General features: G+C 42.1%; 1 protein-coding gene across 2 annotated transcripts in view; it reads left to right on the top strand.

The window, feature by feature from the left end:
- Positions 1 to 16145: 16145 nt before the first annotated feature.
- Positions 16146 to 25361, top strand: part of LOC147327452 (protein ELFN1-like) — a 138674-nt gene continuing 129458 nt past the window's right edge. For both annotated transcript variants that reach the window (XM_086295099.1, XM_086295097.1), the window contains exon 1: positions 16146 to 16471. The gene's annotated coding sequence lies outside the window, so the exon portion shown is untranslated. The remainder of the gene's footprint in view (positions 16472 to 25361) is intronic.

Here is a 25361-nt window from a genome sequence, read left to right on the forward strand (position 1 = left end):
GACGTCTGTGAAAATGCTAAATCAAAATGTTAGTGATCTACAAATACATCAAAGGCAAGTAGATAATTATCAGTCATACCTGTATGTTTCTGACACAACAGTACTTGTTGAAATAGATGTTTGCAAGATAATTGGCGAGGCAACAATATGCTCACCAGTCTAGAAAAGTGGAAGAAGTTCAGTTCTGCTATACTGTATCTTTTTCAGATTTTCCTTTCTTTTAAGGTACTACAAGTCCCTGTGCAGACCTCTAAAACGTATCCAAGTAAAACAGAGTGTGAAAGGAAAATCAATCCTCAAACAACTTGCTCACAAATCATAGATGTGCACTGAGGGGGTCACAAAAAATCTCTGCTTTTGATTACAAGCAAAAAGGGAACCACAACTCTAAAAGCCCAAAGTGCACTTTTAAGTTTGTAGAAGTCTCTCGTGTGGATAAATATCATTAGCATCAAACTGTGCTATTCAACAGCCATGGGTACGTACCTAAAGATTTCTCTCCAGATGCTGCTGATCCATCCATGTATCCAATGTTCCCTCTAATTTTTCACATGTCTGAGCAAACACACAAACTCCCTGAGCGATCCCTTGGACCACTGTGAGCAACATTAGACGTGTGCACACAACTTTATTATTATTATTATTATTATTATTATTATTATTATTATTATTATTATTTTGCTCTGACTTGTATTGTGAGTATGAGTCTGTGGTCTGGGAGAGAGTCCTGTATGACATTTAATTTCTGTCCACTATGAGAGAAAGGAGAACAACAGCCTGATACCTGCAGGCCTGACAACAGGAGATGTATCACTCCTGTCAAAACTATTGACTACACTACACACTAACTACACAAGATTTGCGCTAAACCTCTCAAATCTCGCACATCTCAAAACACCGCTGTCACTCCTAAAACTTCCCCCTTCCTAAACAACTAAATGCCATGTTGCCATCTAATTTGATTGGTCGACATGGTACATTTTTCGACCAATAGGAAAGGCTGGGGGAGGGGGGTGTTTTTGCTCACAGGCTTTCTAGCGTTTTCCTTATAAAACGCAGTTTTTACCGTTTCTTCCCACAGTAAATATAAACAACGATAGTGTTCAGGAAAAATAACAAACATTGCATATATTTTTTATCATAACTCTGGTTTTCCGTGGTCTATCAACACAATTTAAAAACTATAAAAAACTATAAAGTCCACACTTTTTCCGTCAATTGTTCCGTCTGTCCTGCTCACATCTCCAATGGTTGTACACGTTGTAATTAACGTGGCTTCACTCCACATCAGCCACGCTGCTTAACTAAAACACCGGTGTCGGCCCATAAGGACGCTGTCATAGCCTGTCAGCAACGTTGATTAGCTGCTTATACACAAATGCGAATGCATTATTGGCTGGACTATGGGATAAAGTGGCATCGTTCTAATCCCATATGGGAGCAGCCAGTCACTCACTGACTAACACTGCAAAACAGAGTTGTTAAAGTATTAATGTTAATTTCAATTCAGGTTAGATTTTTTTTTGTGCACAATGCAGAATTTCTGTGCGCAGAGACTGTGCCAGCAGTGCGCAATTAGAGGGAACATTGCATGCATCCTTTTTTTTTTTTTTTTTTACCACTTATCCAATTTAAGGTTAAAGAGGAAGGGGCTTATCATTTGACTGGTTGCCAATTGACGGCAGGGCTAACACAGAGAGAACAAAAGCATTCATACTACAGCCAATTTAGATGCATGTCACACAGGCACGGTGACAACATAGAGAAGGTCCTGGTGGGTTTGAACTCAGGACCTTGGTGAGTGACCACTGTGGTGCAGTGGTCACTCACCAAGGTCCTGATTGACTGATCAATTAAACAGGTTGTGTTAACTTTTTTTTGTTAACTTTGGTAGATAGCTAGTTGTGCCTTTACTGTGCTATTAGTTTTCCCCTGATGCCAGACTTTGCAGATGGCTCAGTCCTCTCATTAAAAATTACTAAAATTGATCTGTGGAAGGAGAGCTGGATTGATTTTTTTTTAAAGAGACACTTTGAAGAAGAGGGTCCCCACCAACACTTGCCTTTACAGTGACCATTTTACCTGTGAAATTATACTGAATTACTGGAGACAACTTTCCCTCCCTGGACTTCATCTTCACATCCCATAGCCGTGTGCTGCCCTGTTCACTGCAGCAGTACACACCACCACAGTTTAAGCTTTCTTACTGTTCACCAACACAATGGCACTGTGATTAGCACTGTTGCGTCACAGCAAGTAGGTCCTGAGTTTAGTCCCACCACCTGGATTCTTTGTGGAGTTTGCATGTTCTCCCTGTGTTTGCTTGGGTTCTCTCTGGGTGCTCCGGCTTCCTCCCACAGTCGAAAGACAAGCAGTTAGTGGGGTTAGGTTATATGGTAACTCAAAACTGCCCATGAATGAGAATGATTGTCTGTCTTTATGTCTTAGCCTGGTGACCTGTCCAGGACGTACCCTGCATCTTGCCCTATGGGAGCTGGGATAGGCTCCAGCCCCCCTGTGACCCGGACTAGGATATGCAGAAGAAAATGGATGGATTTACTACAAAACTGGCAAAACAGGTGTTAAAATGAGATAATGCTTAAAACTTGGCCGTTCTCCTTGGGGTGATGGGATAGTTCTCTTGTCAGTGAACGTGCACTAAAATCATGCCTGCCAGCTTGAGAACTAAATAAGCTGACGTTCCATGGAACCTTTATATTTTAGTTTCTTTATATGAACTGTGAAAGGATAAAATACACTCAATACTTACACACAATTACAGATTTCCACCTTGTTGATGTGGATGCTGGATGAATGACTGTCACCTGCTAGTGTGCATTTCCTGAATCACTGACAGATGGTAAACAGCTGACGAGTAAACACACACTGCCATGCCATGCTTTCTGCAGAGCCGAGCATCAGCTGTGTTTGGAAGTAGTGATGTAATAAATGTAATAAAACTATTTTTTTTGTTTTTTTTGTTTTGTTTTTTTTGTAGCGTTCATTCATAGCCAACATTCATAGTCATAGATTTTTTATGTGCCATTATGTGTTGATGAGTTACTCACCAAAACTATAAATCTGAGCTGTAAAGAGAAATGTTTTTGTTGCTGTTTTTCACTAGCTGGGCCCACGTCCTCATTGAAGGTTGGGCAGCATTTTTTTAGTAGATAAAGGCGAATGGCTTAATCAAGAATTGAGGTGCGGTTTGGGGAAGGCCTCGATGGGGACTGGCGGTGTCTCCTGGGCCTGGCAGATCCCCATGTACTAATTTGAAGTGAAGAAGCGAGGGAATTGAAATTCAGATAATTTATCTCCAAATAATGTTACGATTGGTACACTGAATTGCCAAAAGTATTTGCTCATCTGGGTTAACGGGCATATGAACTTGTGTAACATCCCATTCTTAATCCATGGGGATTAATATGGAGTTGGCCTACCCTTTGCACATATAACAGCTTCACCTATTCTGGGTTTAGGGGGGTGTTTATGGGAATTTTTTACTATTCTTCCAGGAGCACATTTGTGAGGTCTGACACTGATGAGGGATGAGAAGGCTTAGTCTCTGCTTTAAATCCTCCCAAAGGTATTCTGTAACATTGAGGCCAGTCAAATTCTTCCAGACCAAACTTGCTCATCCATGTCTTTATCGATCTTGCTTTGTGTACTGGTGCACAGTCATGTTGGAACAGGAAGGGGCCATCCCCAAACTGTTCCCACAAAGTTGGTAGAATTAAATTACCCCAAATCTCTTGGTATGTTGAAGCATTAAGAGTTCCTTTCACTGGAACTAAGGGGCTGACTCCTAAAAAACACCCCCACACCATAATCCCCCCTCTACCATACTTTATATGTGCCACAATGCAGTCAAACAAGTACCAACAAACCCAGACTCATCCATCGGATTGCCAGATGGAGAATCATGATTTTTCAAAGCAGAGAACACATCTCCACTGCTCTAGAGCCCAGTGGTCACATGCTTGACAGCACTAATTCATTCATTAGTTTTAAACCTAATTTAAAGTTTGCAAGAAAAGGAACATAGTGTTTTGTTAGAGTAAAATAATAGCTGGGTGTGCTTTAGGGCACGATAGGGCCATTATCCTTGGTTTGTCAGCCAAATTCAACTGTCACTCATGACATGATGATGCTCAATGGCCAAATGTTTCAAAACAGGATTTCACCATCGATGGATGATGTCAGGGTGGGGTATCTTTTATCTTTTTTTCTTTGGCATTTCACAAATAAACAAATATTACTATTCAAGGAAAAAGGCAAATCTCAGAATGAATGTAAACAAAACCCACCTGACAACGTGGCCGCTACTTAAAGCACAACACTGCCATGAGGTGATTCCAGGGGTCCTTGAGTAGCCAAACAATGCCCAAAGGACATTTCTATTAAGAGGGTAGGAAAGCACAGAGATTAAAACAAACACAGTCTGAAGGGGTAAATCAGTGACTTCTGTAATTGCTGAAGGGGAAAATCCATATCGCATGAATTAAAACAGAAGAGGACAGAAAGGGTAGTGGTCACAAAAGAGTCAATTTATCCAATGGAATCCAGTTTGAAATAAATAGAGAAAAGCAAACGAGCGTGACTAAGAAAAAGTACATCTGGAAGAAAGTGAGTGGCAGTTTGTATGCAGAACCAGCTGGATTTCTTACTTGGCCAACCATGTGCTGCTTGACAGAGTGGCAATCCCCCGAGTGGCTATGATTGATTTTTTTTTAATCTTCACCTTTTTCTGCTTGACTTTTCCCCCCTTACTTTACTGGATATTCTGATTTGCCCAAAGGAAGCAATATATTAAGTCATCTGTTTATTGAACAAGTTTTTCCTACTATTTCAGAACAGCTCTTTGTCTGCTTTGTTGTATACTGGGACTATGAAGGTCTTAGTTGGTTCAGAAAAGGGTGAGTTATGTATTTAGTTTTCTCTTTTCTCTTGCTCGAGAGATGGTAGTATGTTATTGATTGCAAAAATGTATATATATGATAATCACAGATCCTCCATGTCAGTCTTACGACAGGAGAGCTTCATACCCATTTTCATGAAAGTGTACATTTATATAGTGTAAATGTAAAAGTAAGTAGTTCCGTGCGTTTGGTTACTTCCTGTCATAATGGTTTGATTGGTCAGCTCCTGAGTGGGCTCCACCCACCATTCCTCATCCAGGTTGTGTTCAGCCTTGACAAAAAGTCTTTATTTATATGGAGACTGCCAAAGTATGAGAAAGTTGTGCAGGTATGTGTGTATGAACTAGATTATCTGCCTGACAGTCTTCATCGATACGCACATTTTGCAAATTGCTTGTGAGAACCTGGGAACATTTCTGCTCCAAATCCAAGCAGCTGCTCAGTTTTGTCTTAATATCAAGAGCCCGCGCCAACTTGGAAATGTCCACTGATCATGCTGCATTCCTTCACACATATCTGTTTCTGTACAGAAAACATGCCCTCCACCCTCTGGAAACATGGGACTACAGAGCTTATGGAAGTGGCATAAAAACGACCTCTAAAATGAGTCTTAGTTTGACGTTGAAGACACCCAAAACGACCACATTTAGATTATAAAAAGGCGGTCCTACACACGCCTCTCGCCCTGTGACAACTGGGATAGGCACCCTGAAAAGGATAAGCGGAAGAGAATAGATTGAACTTCAAGAACATGAGGTATACCTTTAATTTTAATATTCATACAGGTGTTCTGACGTTGTGAAGTTCCACATCTTGACTGTCTCTGACCTGCTCCCGTGAATAAATTCTAATCAGACTTTTAGCTTAATGCTAATGGGACCGGGTGGAAGTTAGTTGATTGGCAGGAAATGATGTACACTTCTTAAAGGTAAGTGATTAGTGAAGTAGCAAATGACTGGGCCTCATTAAAACACCCATGCTGTCACACACACACATGAACGTGCACACACACAAGCACGTCCTCTGGTGAATATGCATGAGACTTGATGCTTCCTAGTGGGATGACAGACTGTTTCCAGCCCCCTTTGATCTGAATGCCCGCTCACACACATGCGCACACTTGCACACAAACAAACACACTGTCCCTTTGAACCCTGGCCAACATGGTGGGTCAGGAACACACAGCCTCCAAACTGGACAGGAAATGGAGCCGGTCCATGTAGAAAACAGCATCAACAAACTCCTGTTTACGTGTTGCGTAGAATAAATGGACAGAGGGGGGAAGACATGAAGGAGAGGACAATGAGGAAAAAATACCAGCTGAGGACAGACAGAGCAACGTCTGTCGAGCCTTTCTAGTACTGCCACGGTCTCTTAGGGTTGACTGTAAATGCAGCTAAGTATATTTGTGTGTATGCACAGCTTGTGCGTGCGTGGATGCAGATGTTGGAGTTGCTCATCCGTGAATGGTATACTGCGAGTATTTGTGTACTTTTAACTTGTGTGTCGGCGTGTCTTTCTGTTGAATAGGCTTCTTGTCATTGACCTAAAAACAGTGTGAGAGCCTGCCAGTGTCGCTTAAATCCTCTTTTCTTCTCCATTCCCCCAGTCTCTGTCTTCTACTCAGCGCACGCACTCGTCTTTGTGCATATGCGTGTCTTTTGGCGAGTGCGTGCACGCACGCGTCAGTGGCTGTCTCTATTTAAACATCATACAGACTCACAAATGGCGTTCCTGCCAACGGAGATGAGAGCACACTGTTCACAAAGACTTACTCTCCCGCTCTTTCTCTTTTCCACTCTCCTTCTTCAGTCCCTTTTTCACACTTTGAGGTACCCATGGGATATCATTAGTCTTATTACCGCATCAAGATAAATGAGCGCATGTATGTCTGTATGTGTGAGCACACTGTTACATATGTTTGTGTGAGAACCATGAAGGCTTGGATATAATTACGGCATATGAGTGATTACAGATGCTGCCTTCAAAAGATTTCAAGTGCAATGTTATTTTTCTTTTCCGTCTTCATTCTGTCCTCCATCATGTGTGTGTACATGTGTGCTTCTTATTTAAAAAAAAGACACTTTTTCTTTAGCCTTACAAAAGGTAGAGCGATGTACTGTTGTTTTATCAACCTTGGTAAAGGAGGAGCGATGTTGCATCACCAAATCTCTCCTTAAGGGGGTGAGGGTTAAGCATAATTACGGCTGCAGCTTTCATGTTTTCTCTTGCCTCGGCTAGTCTTCGCTGCCACCGCTGGCCTTTCGTTCCATATCAAAGGAGACTTTGGTCCTCTGGGGCTGCAGTCCCAGACAGACGTTGACACAGATTAATGCACACATATGCAGACCCGCACACATTCATCAGGATTTTATTTGGTGGTTTGCATCAGTTAGGTTTTAAAATGTTGTGATGTCGATCAAGATTTCATTTACATTTTAACTCTATTATTGATTTTGGGCAGTAGTCAGTTAGGCTTTGGATCTTGTTTTTTTTTAGTTCTGACACAAAAGCAGTTTTGATTTTGCTGTCAGCTGTAGTGGACTAATTTATTAAACTTATTAAAGTTCATCACTTTAATCAAAAACACTTCTTCTCTCTCTCACTTTTTCTCAGCTTCTTTCCATCTGACTGTTTCAAAGTTTAAACCTTAAAGATTTGAAGGCATAACAATTAATTTTATTATAGAAAGAAGAATCTTTTACTGATAAATATGTGCATTAGTATGTAATTACTTCTTCTAACAAACTGATGCATTGATGAACGTATCCATTAAAGATGCATAGTTGCAGTTTGTGGAAGCCATACTGTTGCCCCACTATTTTGAATACAGTGGCCAAGGCGAACATCATGTTCCATCTAATCACATTTTACGTATGTGGTTAGAGACTGGCCACACATGTTGAACACATAACTTATTTTTTCATTTAAAGATCACAAATAGCTCTTTTAAACTATATGTGACCATTTAACCTTTGCACATGTAGCTATGTAGCTTTCCGTAATCTCTTTCTCATTATGTCTTTCTCCTCCCTCATTACCGCCTCATCCTTTTCCTCCTCACCTCAAGGGTCACCTCTTGAACTGAAGTCAAGGCTCTAACACACAAAAACTTGCATCAAAATGCTAATTTATTGATGTTGTTGTCAGCTGATTAGACATATGACCCTGCTGTCCCCAGACACCTGACGCTTCCTAATCTAAACAGCAACGACAAGTATTTTTAAGCTAACATTAGCCAAGCTACTGTTGGGCTTGAGAGACCTAATAGTCCCACTTTCTCTCTGCTAAACAGTTTGATGACATTGTTGCAACACAAGAGAGCTTATTCACGATGTCTGAGTCCAACAGTGTTAGATTCACTTCAAAGAAAGTTTCACTACCATCGGCTAACAGCAGCAAAAACAGCAGTGCTTACCTCGGGGGTGGCTCCTGATGTGTCCATTGGACTGTGAATGTAAGCTAGAAAGCACTTAGACATATGAAAAAAATGTTTGCATACATGTGTGTGTGAATGAAGCATGTTGTATAAAGCACTATAAAAGTGCTATCTAAGTTCATTTATCATTTACTGACAGGAAAGGTGATCATACCCCAATAACTCAACTCAGTATCACTGTCATCAGACGGAAGTGAGCTTCAGTGACTCATCAACTCGTATCAGATGACTTTTTTTTACACTTCCTATAGAGTAAATAGACTGGACACATATCGACAGCTGAGGTAAGACAGCCTTTTTCTCACCACAGGTGAATGGGGGCATCATACATGTGTGATAATCTAAATGAAAGTTTATTTGAACACAATTATTTATGGTGCTTAGCATAAAAACCTAAAAAAAACCTAAGTGAAAATATGTTTCGATACAGTTCTCTGCATTTGAGTTCTGCTTTATTAAATCCAACCTATACTTCATCCTAACCTCTAAGCAACATACCAGGTTTAGCTTTGACAAAAAGCCAAATTGTAGACTGGGAAACATAAATATAACACTTAAGGGTCACATTTACTTTGGTAATGATATAGCAGTGCTTTTTAAGATTCACTTATGAACAAAAACTACCATGATGTGTTTTTTTAAAATTATTACACTGTGCTCTAAACATAAAATTATAGCTTTAAATCCCAAGTGATATTAATTAAATATTAAACAGCAACAAAGCCTTTGAACTTTTTTATAGTGAAATTTAAACTCTAAAATGTTTTCTTAGTCATCTAAGTCGTAAAAGGTCTAAAAGTTATTTTAGACCTGAAGAAGATTTGCTTTCTTTCCAAGCTCCTTGGACTCTTCACTCTAATCTAAAATGTGTTAAACTGTAACTTTGAGAGTAAATATTTCATGCCATATTCGGTGGCTCAGGTATTCAGGCAGGCAGCTGCTGAAAAAAAAAATCTATCTAAATCATTGTGTCACACCTCATGTTGCTCCAAGAAATCAAATATTCAAAAGCTTAAACATAGCCCATGCCTTTTCCAATAAACATCTTTATCAAACACCTGAGTAATGCCCTGATTATTTCCTTTTACCTCTTTCTAGAGCATGCACTTGGAATAGTCTGTCTGTGTTTCCTCATCAGAGAAGGCTCTTCCTCTTGTAGCATTTGCATATAGTTTTCTTCTGTTTCATTGTGCTTTCTGAAACCAAAGTGTGCTTAGATGAGGGCTTATTTCTTCCATACTAGCTCATCTTCATCTGCATTGTGACGGCTTCTGTTCCTCTAGCCACGGGCTAATTTTCACTTTTCTTGTCCCCCATTGCTGAGCAACGGCAGTAACATTAACCTAAAAATGTTAGCTGTGAGCTAGGAGGAAAGATGCTGATGAGCATGTGTGAACTCAAACAAAGGTTATGAGCACAAAAAAAAAGGAGATTGGTGAGGCAAGCTTTGGGTCCTTGTTGGAACTGAAAGTAACTGTAACATTGTAATACATCACACATTGTATTATGCATTGCATATATATATGTTGTAACTGTGACAATAGACATATACAATACACAACTGCCACAAATGAAGGTGACATTACCAGCAGCTGCACTGTGACAGGGGTCCAAAGCAACTCAAGAATGCTCGATAGGCTTCCTTCTCACCTCTGCTCTCCTCATGTCAGTCATCTGAAGCTCTCCACCTGTCGGCATTTTATTCTGCCTGCCTGTCTGCCAGATCGGTCGACCTGTAAGTGTGTTTCTCCACACTAAATGAGCGATTGTGTGCCCGTTTGTGTCTGAATGTAGGCCACATGCGGAGGAAATGTGGCGGGTAAAAACACACATGGAACAAATAGGGTCTGCAAGTGAATATTCTCAAACTGATGATAGTATACCACAACTGGCCAAAGAAAAACTGACAAAATTAATTGTGGATGATTGAAAAAAAGAAAAAAGATTTCTCTACACTTGGAGCCTTTATGCCAGCTGCACTTGTTGCTGTCTTCCATGTTTTCCTGTGTTTGTGGGCAAGGATAGACAAGAGCACCTGAAGCATATGCCTAGTTGCAGATTCGGTACATATGCTGCATATGGTCGTCACAGGAGGTCCCACTCCTCCAAAAGAAAAGAAGAAAAAAACCCAAAAAAGTGAAATAGGTGCTGTAATGTTTTCAGTATTTTGCTATTAAAATGTATCATAAGTTCTTGAAGCACATTCAGAGTTCTGCTTTAGATTTTGCCTCCTTTTATTCCTCAAGATCCATCAAGATGATCCCACACTGCTACAGTGATGTTAAGGTCCAGGTGCTGGGAGGCCAATCCATTACTGATAATCCTTCACTGTGCGTTTTTCTATCCAGGTGTACTTTTTTTTTTTTACTGCATTGGCACTGGCAGTGTGTTTGGGATCATTGTCATGCTGAGAGATGAACCTGTTCCCAATCAGAGGCTTTTCTCGTGGTATTACACGATGGATTGAAATCTGACAGTACTCATAAATCCCAAACACCACTGGCTTAAATGCAGCACCAAGCCATGACAGAATCTCTACCTTTCTCTCTCCTGACCCCCTCCATGCATATTGGCAACTATTTGAGCTACAGATTTCAAGTTTGGATTCATACCTGTTGCCACTTCAGTCCAGTTCTTGTGTAATTTGGCATAGCTCAGCCTTTTCTCTTCCTCAGAAATGGCTTCTTGACAGCCACCCTTCAACTGACACGATTTCTGATCAGGCTTTTGTAAACAAAAGCTTGCTCAAGTGAAGGGAAAGATGCATCTCTTGGGTCCTGGTCTTTGCGTGATCTTTTACTATTTTGATACTGTTCATCTGTTGTAGTTTTTTTTAAGGCTTACCACTTTGTCTTTTGACTATTTGTCCAGCTTTCTCAAATTCCTAAAGGCACGATGCACATTATGCAGTACAAAAATACTGTTTTATGGTGTCAAACTGTGTTATCTATGGGACTTTTTATGGATTCATCTCTCTTTTTTTTAGATAGGCTGCTACTAACAAAGTGACTAAAATCTTCTGTCTCCTCTATGTCCTCATCTTTAGTGGTCTCCACAGCAGGTATCTGCCTCCATCCTACCCTGTCCCTTGCATGCACCTCTGTCAAACCAACCATTTGCATGTCCTCCTTCACTAGATCCATGAACCTCCTCTGAGATCTTCCTCTTTCCTCCTGCCTGGCAGCTCCATATCCAACATCCTTTCTAGCGTCTTTTCCTAGAACCTTTCCTAAGTTCTGTGTTAGCTGTAGATGGAACACTGTTTCATCTCTTGATTTAGGTGCCATTTCTGTGCTTAAATGAGCCACATTCGCTCACATTCACACTTATGGTTAATTTAGAATCACCAGTTAACTTAACTCCACTACTTGCATTTCTTTGGACTGTGGGAGGAAGCTGGAGTACCTGGAGAGAACCACCACAAACATGGGGAGAAGATGCAAACTCTACACAGAAAGGTAGATTCAAATTCAGGACCTTCTTGCTGTGCGGCAACCGTGCTAACAACTGCACCACTGAGCCGTCATAGTTAAGAAAAGTAGGAAATCAATGATTACGAGGCTTGATAGAGAATTTTCTTTATATTTGTGTCCTTGACTGGTCAAACCACAATAAATAACAATATCCACAGTGATTTTCCTGTGGTTTGAATATCGCGAGTCTAGGCAACTATCCACTCTTACTAGATTGTATCATGTCATCACAACAAGAATACATTTAACAGGTGTTAAGTTTTTGAATTTCATGCATATTTTACATGTTTTAATTACATTTAACATAGAAACATGAAATTATTTGGTTCAAATTACAAGTTAAACTCTTGTAAATGTAACAACCACCCAATTTCTCCCAATTTAACAGTCAGATGATCAATCAGTCGTTCAGTCATTCATTTTAAAACAATTAATGATTCACCCATGAATCTAGCTTCTCCAATATTATTGTTGGTCACTCTAGAAAAAAGTGACGGACCTGATTCAAGTCGCCTTCACAGCTGCCTAAGATATTTTACGAGCTTTGCTGAGTTTGCTTTTGGACAAAAAACACAAAATCATGGTTATCTGGAAGAATTGTGCATACAGATGTAAACACATCACACATGCATTTAAAACTAATTATAAAACTTCACTCAGTTATAAATAGAAGTCATGTTGAACTAGCAGGTTAGTTCCTGACCCTGTAATACGTGCATGCATACACAGAGTGAATTTGCTCAGCTGTCACTGAGAGTACAGAAAGAGTCAGCATCTCAGACGACACCTTGACGGACAATTAATCAAATAACAATCTGCTAAAGCGACAGAATGGCCTCTGCAGTGTTCTGACACATTAGGCTCAATAAGATGATGTTTAATTGATACACAGAAACATACTGTAGGTGAACATTCACATGCAGTGCTCAACTCAAAGTCATGAAACTGGGACAGCGGCTCTTTGAGTTTCTTGAAAAGATGCTCACAGGAGACATCCAACCATGATCAGCAGCTATCCTGGTTACTGGCCTTTGTCCAAAGGAAAAACGTGTTGTTAAATACCTTAATGTGACACAACATCTCTTAAATATGCTTAGTTGTAAAGGTCTCGAAGCGAGACACTTTTACAGCAGGTTCGAGGTGTCCATGGCTCAGTTTCAAAATGTCCCACTGACTTTCAACAGTCACACAGGAAGTGATGTATTTTATATCCACAGTCGACCACAGTGCAGGGCGGATTTAGTGAACTACTGCATAGTGGTGCTGGGGTCCTGCCAACGCGCATGACCTACAGCTCAAAACTTCATTCTTATTTTCCAGGTGTTTTTGAAAGTCACTGTGTTGTGGGGAGAAAAAAAGATACTGCCAAACTAACACCAGAAGTATGACTCACTTGTTTTTACAGTGAATCAATTTGATTATGCATCTTGACTATTTTATTCAAGAGTTCAAGAATTTTTGCCCTTCGTTTAAACTTTTGGAACTTTTGAAGCAAAAAACAAAAACCAAACAAAAAAGCACTGAAATAATTTTGTGAAATCTGGATAAAGCAGGGGTGCTTTATAACAACACACACAGATTATAAAACTCTCTGCTGATACTTAGTGAAAATATCATTGTGGCTGATAGCAGTCAAGTCTTTCTTCTTTTCTTTTCATGTCACGCATTTCCAGTTTTGTTCCAGAGAAAAAAAGAAATCTTTATAAGTCATACACCTTCATATCAATCTTCATAAATCTCCTCATATGTAAGAAAACAACTGAACTGTTTGTCACTCTAAATCTTTGTCACTCTGTCTTTAAACATTTAGCCGGTGAACAATTGATACAAGAGATAAATATTAGCCACTCGTGTGAGTGAATAATGATGCAACACAATCAGTAAATGATATCAGTCAACAAAGCATATATATATATATATATATATGAGCATAATCCTACCAAAGTCGCTTTTGAATAATAGATGGAGTTACTCTAAACTTTTAGTTGAGGTTCACTTGATATGTTTAAGTCTGCATAGATTACAAATCAGAGTGGATTTAGTTTGTTTGGTATTGAATATTGATTTCTGCTAAAAGCTCCCATGTGAACTGATTGTGTTTTAGTAGATCTATAAACTGATCACGCACAGTGTAATCAAAGCTTTAATGTCATGAATAAATCATTTTACCTCTAATAATCAAACCTTGGTTTGAAAAAGCATGTTGGGAAATTAGGATCATCAAAGTCTTAGTGCGAGGGCATCTAAGAAGAGGCTGAGGCGGACTGATGATCGCTGCAAATAATACATGCAAATCATACAGAGAGGGTGTAAGAATACTTTATGTTGCATTTCATTGATTTGTCCATCTAAAGGTAATAATCTTCCTTTTAGCGCTGCGTGCAGTGCAAATGAGCTTTGAAAACAACTACTGTGTGCTTCACTAATGTCGCATCTTTGAAGCATCCAGCAGAAATGTTCTCATTTATTCGATTTGTTTTATTTCCACCCGAAGAACGTCAGCCCGGTGCTTGCTTGCCAGCTGGTGTAGGAAATGTCTCTTTAGCTGCTGAAATCTCCGCTACATTTACCAGCTAATCGATAACTTTGTCATTAATCTGGTGCTGCATGAGAAGGTAGGTGTGCCGTGGGCTTTTCAGAGCCTTTCTCCTGGAAACAGATGCTGATACATCTGGACGCAGTTCTGATGGGAGCAGAAGGAGTGAAAGAAATGAGTGTAGTTGAAAAGCTAAAACACGGCGCTGGAGGGAACTAAATGTAATGTTGACATCAGGACACAGGCGATAATGCCCTGTGGGCTCATTCTGACCATTGTTATTGCCTGCTGTAAATCTACCAAGTCAGGCAATCTTCAGATTTTGAAGAATCCTTTAGTAAAAACACACAGAGTGGCTTTGATATGCTGATTAAGTTTTCTGTCATTTAACTCACCCTTTTTATTCCATCAATAATAATATGGTGATTCATCATTCAATACTTAAGTCCCTCGTGGGGATGCTTTAATACAGTAGGTCAGCGGTCAGCTGCCTCAATAACCCAGCAGAAGCAGGAGATTTAATATGCGATTCACAAAAGCTCCTGAGTGGTCTGCTGTGCAGTCCTGTATGATTTTACTTACCCCACATGCCCACAGAGGCAGACACGAGCATGGATTTATGCAAATGAATGAGGTGTCTTTCCCTCTGTTTCTTCCTTTGTCCCCCCACCCAGCCTCATCTGCCCCTAATTCCTAAATACTCAATCATGCAGGATGAGGGTCACAAGGCTCGGGTTCACTATAATGCCAGCCATCACCTGCAGCCATGTAGCGCTAGGTCACTGGATTTATATATAGTTTCCATATCCATTAATGCAACACAAAACATAAGCCAGAGGACACCCAACTTTGTGTTTAATGTGCACGACTTTTAACAGAAGCTCTGATATTTTTTCTTCTTCTCTTTTTAGACCACAGTACATGTTGTAGTGGTGATATGTGGTTTCAGCATTCATAGCGCTTTTAAGTTGTTTAGCTATTTATCCGCACCCACGTGTGTGTGTCTGTTTCTGTATGTGTGTGTGTGTGTGCCTGCACTAAAGAGGCAGTTAATCTGACCATGTCTGCTGGCAGGACATCAGGTTGCCCCGTAGTGCATGTAGGCAAACAGCCAACCTTAAATAACATTGAACTGTTCAGTCTGGTAGGCTTCTGTCACTCCAGCTGCAGAGACCTGATGCTTCCAGCAGCGGCAGCTGGAGTGCAGATAGAAAAAGGCAGTAATGTGAAATCCTATCACTCCAAAACAAACTACAGTATATCTCTAATGCTATTCTGCACGGCTCTTCTAGTCTTCTAAAGAACTCCAGGCTGGATTTCATATAGTTTCGTGAAGAACTTTCACGGTTTGGGTTTGATAGTGCAGCACTTATACAGCTACAGTATGTCACTCTCCAAATGGGAAAGCATCTAATCTAAATGACTGTCTGCTGCGCTTGAAGTGCCAAGCAACCCTCTCTCTCTCTCTCTCTCTCTTGGCTACCGGAACAGCTGGCTGGTGGACGCTTTAGTTCAGAGAAGAAGCGACGGATCGAGGCACATAGCTATAGAAACAGAGGGAGAGCAGAGGAAAGAGAGAGAGAGAGGGAGAGAGAGGTGGAATTCTAACGAATTAATCACCGTCTGTTCCCGTGAGTGTGTGTGTGTGAGAGAGAGAGCGTGAGAGTCAAAGGCAGTGAAATAGAGAGAGAGAGAGAGAGAGAGAGAGAGAGAGGAGGGGGAGCGGAGCCTGACGCAGTGTGAGAGGCAGAAACTGAGAGGAGAGAGGCAAAGAACGAGGGAGACAGCAGCGGGCAGGCAGCGCGTCACATCAGGCGCCGTTTTGCATCCAGAAAATCTTGACGCGGGTCAATAACCACATTGACTGATGCCGTGATCGCACGAGCCACTTCCCGGTCACCGCTCTTCACGGAGACCGCAGAGGAGACAAGCTGGGACAAATCAGTACAGACAAAGATAAATACACATATATATAAATATAAATATCCCAGTATCAACAAAACCACACATACTGCCAGAGGCAACGAGGGGACGTTGGTGCCGCGGACACCTGCGAGGCGAAGCTCTTCTTCTTCTTCTTTTTCTACGCTTGCATCTGGAACAGGTAAAGTGAAAAACCATGAGGAGCATGTGTGAACTGCGTGCAGGGCTTTCATGTGCGTTTCATGTGTGTTTCTCGTGATGGCTGGACTCGCATTGCGTAGGCAACTTTGAAATATGTCAAGCGCTCTGGCATTCCTGCGGTTCCGAATTTACCGACACTGAAGCCCGTGTCTAAGAATGTGTGTGTGTGTGTGTGTGTGTGTGTGTGTCTCTCTCTCTATGTGTGCGTGTGCACGCGCGCGTGCATTGGTGGTGAACGGGGGGGGGGGGGGGGGGGGGGGGGGGGGGGATTTGCTGAATGGCTATTCCCAGGCAGCTTGTCTTGACTGTCTTATCTCCATCCTCATGAGTCCATTGATAAATGCGGGCGCAGATACAGTACGTACACCCAGATTTACATTATCAGTCCGGTGGATGCATGCCTGACAGACACCGTGCTCAATTCCGTGCAAGTAATTTCTGTTCACATTTTGATGCAAGCCTGCTCAGGATTTGGTAATATTTCTGAGGTGGGGCCACATTTTGCTCACATTTAGCTCGGTCACTTGCTCTTACTGTAGTTTTCGTCCCGGGACGCTCTGTAGTGCCAGAGCCTTCATACCCCTCTGCAGCCCCGTGTTCAGCACCTTGGACAGCGGCTCCACACAAGCCGGGTCGCCGGAGAGAAAAATCCTGCACTCCGAACTCTTTCCCCCCCTCCTCTGTGTTGATGATGTTTTGAAATCGTTATTTCAGCTGTAGATGTCTTACTTTATTCTCAAGCGGAAATAACTTTACACTCATATGATGCCGAAACAGTATTCTCCATAATTTCTGTTTTCCCCCTCTAAACACGCAGAGCACCTTCACCACTGCACTGTAGAAAATCCCACCATAGAAGAAATTGACCATGTGCAGGTGCAGGTGACTAATTAAAAGGGCATTCCTGGGATTTGGTATTATGTTACCTTAAAGTTGGGAGAACATGAGATTGGGTGAAAATTGGGTGTCTGTTGGTTTCCTCCCTTCAGGGGTCACCATAATTTCTCACACCTCAGTCGTTTCTCCACATTTCTCTTCCTTAACAATGGCTTCTTGACAGACAGCCTTCCACTGAGACCTTCTGATGATGCCTCAGTGAACAGTAGATGGATCAACTAAAAGTCCAGATGCATCTCTGAGGTCCTGTGTCAGGCCCTTGTTGGATTTTTCTTTTCCATTTCTTAAGGACACGACTTTCAGATACTGTTCTGTTATAGGTAGTTTTTTAGGCCTGCTACTCCTTTTGTCCTCTACTTGTCCAGTATCCTCAAATCTTTTAAGGACACACTGCACACTATGCCAAGATATGCCAGGTTTTCAACTAAAAGCTCTTTCGAGAATCACCTTGTTGACACAGAAATGCTATTTTATGTCTGCTAATTTTTATATATACATTTTTCCCAACAGGCTGCTAATTCCTCTTTAAGGGTCTCCACAGCAGATCATCTGCCTCCATCTCAACCTGTCCCTACCATCCTCCTCTGTCACACCAGCCCTCTGCATGTCCTCCTTCACTATATCCACAAACCTCCTCTGTGATTTTCCTCTTTTCTCCATCCTCAACTTCCTTTGTCAAGTATATCCACAATCACTCCTTTGCCCATGTCCAAACCATCTCAGCCTTGTGTCCTAACATTGTCTCCAAACTGCTCAACCTGAGCGGTCCCTCTGATGTACTCATTTCTGATTGTGTCCATCCTGATCACTCCCAGTAATCATTTTAGCCTTTTGAACTCTGCCACCCACTCCTCCTCCCATTGTTGTGTCAGCACCACCATCTCCAAACCATACATCACAGTCGGTCTCACTACCATCTTGTAATCCTTCTCTTTCCCTTTAATTTAGACCAAAATGAGGTCAAAATTAAAGCAGCTTATTACGAATCCCAAACATAATATTGTGTCTCCTAACTAGACCTTTTGTCAAACTTTAGTGTCACCTCCTGAGCTGCATAAGTCATTATTTTTCAGGTTTCATGATCATTGTGACAAATAAATGAAACTTCCTGTGTGAAACCAATGGTGAATCCCTTAAAGGAAAAACTGAATACGAGTAGAGAAACCTAATTAATGATAATTCTTCCTAATAGGGCACCGGGTGGGCTGGACTGACTTAATGAACACTGGAATAACGTGAAGTGTATTCACATGGTTTTCACAGTAACCGGATTTGAACCCTGTTGAATACTTAAAGTAGATTTTTGGGAGACCTTTTGTTACCTCTCATCGCCATCATGCAAACATCACTTCAACAGAGTTTCACACATTCAGAGTGACGAGCAGCAGCGCTGTTTAACACTGGGACTCGTGGTGGCTCCAGACTTTGCTAAATAAGTTTCATTCCTTCCCTCCATGCTTTTATTTGTTTCCACAGCTTTTCCATAAACGAATAAACTGGCTGTGAAGCCATAAACCACACCTTTAAAAACAGCCCTGACGTGTTTTTTATAAACACAGCAGCCCGCTAAGTGCACGCGTGTGAGCCAGAGTCACTCAGCCAGTTAAATTTTGGCTTCTGTGCCCCGTGCCTCCTGCCCACTGCCCCACTATCTCTTGTAACGGATGTTGTTGCCACTTTGTCCCATAGGGCATGGACTACTAACAGAGTTTTTCCACTGACTGACTCCAATTGTTGGCTGAGTGCCACAGAGGGAGAGCAGGAAAGAAAAGGAAGAAGGAAAGATTGATAGAAAGAAAAGAGCGAGAGAGGAGCATGGCCCCACTCCTGGCACCATGAATAGACACGAGGTAGTTCCAGCATTAACAGTTTCAATGACTCAGTTTAGGACATTATGCTTTTGGGATTTTAAAATGGTTGACTGGCTCTTTTTAAGGCCGGAGATCCTCTGTCACAGTGAAGTCTTTACTTATCCTGGGAATTCACTGATAACTATCTTAGAGGTCGCTCATCTTGCTTTCATCCTGCATTAGCACTGCAGTGCTTGCTGCAGCAGTACACTTCTCCAATCAACAGGGACATCCCCCCTTCTCCCCTACAAACCTGTGCTTACCAACCTGCTTTTTTTGGTTGTTAAGACCTAAAAGCTTTGCACGACTAAGCTAAACAACATCTCTTTGCAAGCAGCTCCACAGTGAGAGCATTTTGTGCCAAAGCGGCACAAGTGGGAAAAATCTTGCGACCTTAATGGTTACATTTCTAATAAGACAGGTGGCAACACTAAAAATCAGCCATAATGAGAAGTGACAACTTTAGTGGAGAGGAACTGCCAGGATGTCCGCAGGACTAAATGAATGAAAACTGATGGGCGGTGATGTCTGTACTGCTTTCAGTTGGTGCTCTTAACCTTCTCCTGAAGTTGTAAGACGTTTTTTTCTCTCCATCTCTTGCTGTCTCATTTACTGTAGACCCAAGAGCGAGCTATCCATCCATAGTACAATCCAAGTACCTAGAGGCATGAGTGTGGGGCAAGTTCTTCAGGAATAGCGCGGCGATGTAATGGGAGCTCACTCCTCGCTCTCCCATCCACTTATTGCATTTTTTCGCCCCTTTGGCTGTCGCTGCAAGAGAGCAACACAGGGCGTGTATCTGGTGAAATCCCCAGCTTAATTTCAGAATCAACTCTCACCAGTTTTTATTTGTCAAAGCCATCCATATTTCAACAGAAACCAGCTCCCCATATTAAGCATGTTGGTGCAGAGTGCTGGCAGAAGCTCTCGTCATAATGTTGATCTTTGTTGAGAGGGAATACCCCGTCGTGTGGAAGCAAATCCGCTTGCATAGTTAATGTGGCACCTCAGTGCTGACTGGGCCTGAATGTGAATACCTTTTTCCCCTTTACTGCGCTATTACTGCAAAATGTTGTGTTACATTTATTGTTTTTCCTTCTTTTTCTTAATAGAAATACAAGTTGGTTGTACAAAAGTCTTAGATTAGGCTACTTGTGTTGAAAGGGAAACTTAACACCTCCACGCTCATGGAGTCATGCACAACGTGCAGCCACAGCAGCCGTGGCATGCACACGTACTCAGCTGAATGCGAACAATGCATGTGCACAAGAAGGGGAGAGGGACGGGTAGCGCAAATAAACACACGTCTACACACAGAGGTGCACGCGGGCGTGCTACAGACACACACTTCCCAGCAAAGGATGCGCACACTCAGGCGAGCACATGGATTAATAATGTACCATATTCCCTGTAGGAGGCTAGTTAGCATTTCAGGAAGATTGCACAAACACTGGGGAACTGTAATTAGGAAGTTATTGTTACAAGTTGCAACTCTCTGTCTCTCTCCCTTTCTCTCTCTCTTTCACGACACACACACACACACATACACACACACATTGGTAAGCATATAGGCGCATGCATGAATAAAGAATGCAAATGGTGAAGGTTGGGGTAGAGTATTTCTCAGCAAAAATGAGCAGAAACAACACAGAAAGATTAGATACACTATAAAAATGCAAGAATTTTTGCACAGCAATTTGCAGTTTTTGTAAATGCAGCTGAATATCAATGCTGACGCCTCTGAAATACTACCGGCGACCTACTGTGATTATATTCTATGCTGAAATGCACTTTATTTTATTAGAGTTAGTCTGCTGATGTAGATTACAGTAGGAGTACAATGCCAGTAAGTCTACTGAAATTAACAAGGAATGTTTTTGCAGTTTATGCCACAAGACATGTGCAAAATAAATCAGGGGTGTGACGTTGCCCCAGACAAAACCTGAACAGTGCGTTAAAGCAACACAAAAGTTGTCTAAAAGAAGACTAACGCATTAAAAATACTCCAAAAACCTGCTGCCACAAAAAAGGGGGGCGCACAGTTTCTGTGGTCTGGAGTGTGACTGGAATCCAGCTTGTGGTGCATACAGCATTAAAACGGTGCGTTTAAAAAAAATTCAGAGTAACATCTCCTTTCGCAAATAGTCCCGCTGTCAGAGAGCGGTAGCTTCAGAAAAAATTCTTCAGAAGTTTTTTGTCTTATTCTATCGTGGATCTCAAATACTGGGCAAGTGAGCCAATCAAATCTGTCTGCATAGATGCAAAGAGAAAATCTTCCTCTAATGTAGCTGTAGCTCTAATGTATAGCCAATTAGCGAGTAAGAAGCTATCCTCTCACAGCTCTGAAGTGGAAGGTGAGCTTTTCATTTTGGTCTGACGAAGGCCGTCAAAGTTTGCCCAACAGCAGCTGCATCCATTTAGGGTCTCGAGTCGCGGTGCATAAAGATTCCTGAGAGCCTGTTACATTTTGAAATGCTGAGACAACCCAAAGCTGACCTCATACCTCATATCCATAGCGTAAATGATGAACGAGGTGCTTAATATCTGCTGACACGTATCTCGCTGTTGCCAGTTTTCCACAACTCGACCTAATCCTGACCTACACTCCCCAGTAAAGCTCTACGTAGCTTCTCCTTTTTCCTGTGTCTGTCCAAACATATTCCCGCTCTTCCCAAATTTACCTCTCATCTCTTCCCATCTATCTATACACATACCATAATGCACACGTCCTATGTGTGTGTGTATGTGTGTATTGAGTCAGCTAGTTTGTATGCCGGTTGCTGCCGTACCACCCCTCTCTAGAAATCAAGGCGAGATTGCTGTGTGTATGAGAGGAGGAGAAGAAGAAAGAGCAGAGAAGGGGGAGGGAAGGTGAAGAGGGTGAGGCGATAGAGACTGAAAAGAGAGATGGAGAGAGGGATAGCGATGCCACGGGGCGAAATGAAAAAGGCAGAGTGGAGAAAAAACCCCAGCAACAAAAGGGTGGAAGAATCGCTCAATAGACATGTTTTCCTCCCATTCTCCTCGTCCTTTTTTCCCTTTTCCCCTCTGCCCTCTGTTCTGCAGACAGAACTGTCGCTGTAGCAGAAGTGGTTTGGAGACTGTGGTCTGGCAGAGACTTGAAAAGCTCTCTGATGCTCTGTGTCTGAGGTGCTCTTCAGGGCTAAGAGGAGAAATCTCTCCGGCTGTCCCATTAACTAGTGGAGGCTGGACCATTGAAATCGTATTACCTTCTCTGACTGAGCAGCACATCGGCTTCCTGACAAAGATCAGATCTGTTGTTAAAACCCCGAGACGCCGGCAGCAGCAGAACAACACTGAGATTTTGTTTTTTGATATGTCCCTCCTCTCTTATCTTTCAGGCATCTCTTCTTTGGCGACAAATTTCTCTAGGGTTTAGGCGTCATTTGTATCCCCCTCCCATTGCTTGAAATGCTCTGAGAGCAGCTTTGAAAGAGGCAATGGTGGAGAAGAATGGTGAAGATGATTCTCTCCCCAGTTGCTTAACAGGTAACTTTTACATTTGAGAGTAAGATGATGATTGAATCCCCCCAAAACAATTTTGCTCAGTTTCTAAAAATCCAACCATTTTAACACCTGGAAGCTCTTTTTCAAACCACTTCACGGCGTGCATGGCTGCCCCGGAAACAAGATGTAAAGAACGTACTCAAATAGAAACCCTGAGACACGTCTAACGACTTCTTATTTACAAGGAGCTCATTATCTTTCTGTGAAGTGTGTGCGTGCCCTCAACGACTATTGTTTAATTACAGCTGAGCAATATTATTAGGAGACATCGGGATAGTCAAGCTTAGGGGTTAAAAGCAGAAAGTTTGGGCTTGTTTTTTTTTGTAAAGAAGAATTATAGAAATACAAGTATAAAGGGGAAGTATTCTGTGCCAGCAAGTGGGAAATATTAGCACATCCTTGTGAACTAGCTTGCTACTGACAGCATCCTGTGCTTAATTAATTCTGTTTTTTCTCCCATACTGTTATAATTGGTGGGGTAAGTCTTATTCACATCAGCACAGTCTACAGCACAGTTGGGTCCGAATCCCCCCCCCCCCCGAGACAAAACACTAAATCGGGCACAATCAGCTAACCTCGTAACTCCTCTGCTCACCGTCAACATACATCAGCAGCACATTGAATCCCTGATATGCGTGAGTTGTGTTATCAGGTAAGCTCTTTGTTTCTTTATTTTTCCAGCTTGTGGCAGAAGATCAAAAGAAAGCACTGAATGCACTGAAGAAGCTACTTTGTATGCATTTGTGTTACAAGTGTGAAAGTGGGCATCTACAAAAAGAAAAACAACATTTCTTATGGTTTCAGTCTGTCAAGTCAAGTCACGTCAAGTCAAGTTTGTTTGTATTGTCCAATATCCTATTCAGTGTCTCAGCGGGCTTTATAGGCTCACAGCAACAACAGCTCAGATCCAGAGCTTTCGAAGAGACAAGGAAATAAAAAAAGCAAAAAAACCCCCCAAAAACTGTGAGCACACAAAAAATTGAAACTGCTTGAGAGGAAATTCGAAAAGATATTCTCTCCTCTCTGCTGGGAGTATCGAATAACCTCAGATGTGTCAATGATGGAGCAAGACATGGTCTATAATTCCAATGTTTCCACTAGCCTTTAGGTTTGTATAAACTCATGGAGCAGTTTGTGTAACGTTCTCAGGCAGTGGGGAGGACGAGCACAGGACTGAGTGAAAAAGCTCTATGAAATACACAAGTGTTGGCCGTTTCCAAAACCAGAGACCAAATTCAGAATCAGAATCAGAATACTTTATTGATCCCTGGGGGAAATTATTTTTTGTTACAGTGCTCCATTTTAAACCAACATTAAGACAAGACAGACAATACGCTAACTAAGAATAGTACAATATATACATATATATACATACATACATACATACATAAGTCACTTATAAATAAATAGTTGGAAAAGAAACATGTGTAGTTGTAGCAGCAAACAGTGTGTTAAGTGGATGCGTTGTACAGGGAGATGGCCACAGGCAGGAATGATTTCCTGTGTCGTTCAGTGGTGCTTTTCGGTAATCTCAGTCTCTCACTGAACGAGCTCCTGTGACTGACCAACATGTCATGGAGTGGGTGGGAGGTGTTATCCAACATTGTCTTTATCTTGGACAGCATCCGCCTCTCCGACACCACCTTGAGGGAGTCCAGCTCCATCCCCACAACATTGCTGGCCTTACGGATCAGTTTATTAAGTCTGTTGGCATCTGCGACCCTCAGCCTGCTCCCCCAGCATGCAACAGCATAGAGGATCGCACTGGCCACAACAGACTCATAGAAAATCCTCAGCATTTTCTGGCAGATGTTGAAGGACCTCAGTCGCCTCAAAAAATAGAGACGACTCTGGCCCTTCCTGTAAAGTGCTGTGGTGTTTTTAGCCCAGTCCAGTTTATTGTCAATGTGTACTCCAAGGTATTTATAGTCCTCCACAATGTCAACACTGACCCCCTGGATTGAAACAGGGATCAAGTGTTTCCTGGTCTTCCTGAAGTCCACGATCAGTTCCTTGGTCTTTGCCACGTTGAGCTGCAGATGATTCTGCTCACACCACGTGACAAAGGAGTCGACCACAGCCCGGTACTCTGTCTCATCATCCCTGCTGATGCATCCAACCACCGCAGAGTCATCAGAAAACTTCTGAAGATGGCAGGTCTCTGTGCAGTGGCTGAAGTCTGTGGTGTAGAGGGTGAAGAGGAAGGGGGAGAGGACAGTCCCCTGTGGTGCCCCTGTGTTGCTAATCACCTTGTCAGACACACACTGTGGGAGACGTACATATTGTGGTCTTCCTGTCAGGTAATCAACAATCCAGGACACTAGAGAAGCATCCACCTGCATCGCTGCTAACTTATCACCCAGGAGGGTCGGCCTGATGGTGTTGAAAGCACTGGAAAAGTCAAAAAACATGACCCTCACAGTGCTTGCCGGCTGGTCCAGATGGGTGTAGACACGATTGAGCAGGTAGATGATGGCGTCCTCTGTTCCGAGACGAGGCTGATAAGCGAACTGAAGGGGATCCAGATGTGGTCTTACTATGGGTCGCAGCTGGTCCAGGATGAGCCTTTCCAGGGTCTTCATGATGTGGGAGGTC

This window comes from Aulonocara sp. 'chitande type north' Nkhata Bay, linkage group LG6 (genome assembly GCF_057382095.1).
Source record: "Aulonocara sp. 'chitande type north' Nkhata Bay isolate Kocher_YH1m ecotype deep benthic linkage group LG6, A_spYH_male_GT1.1, whole genome shotgun sequence".
NCBI classification, from domain to species: Eukaryota; Metazoa; Chordata; class Actinopteri; order Cichliformes; family Cichlidae; genus Aulonocara; species Aulonocara sp. 'chitande type north' Nkhata Bay.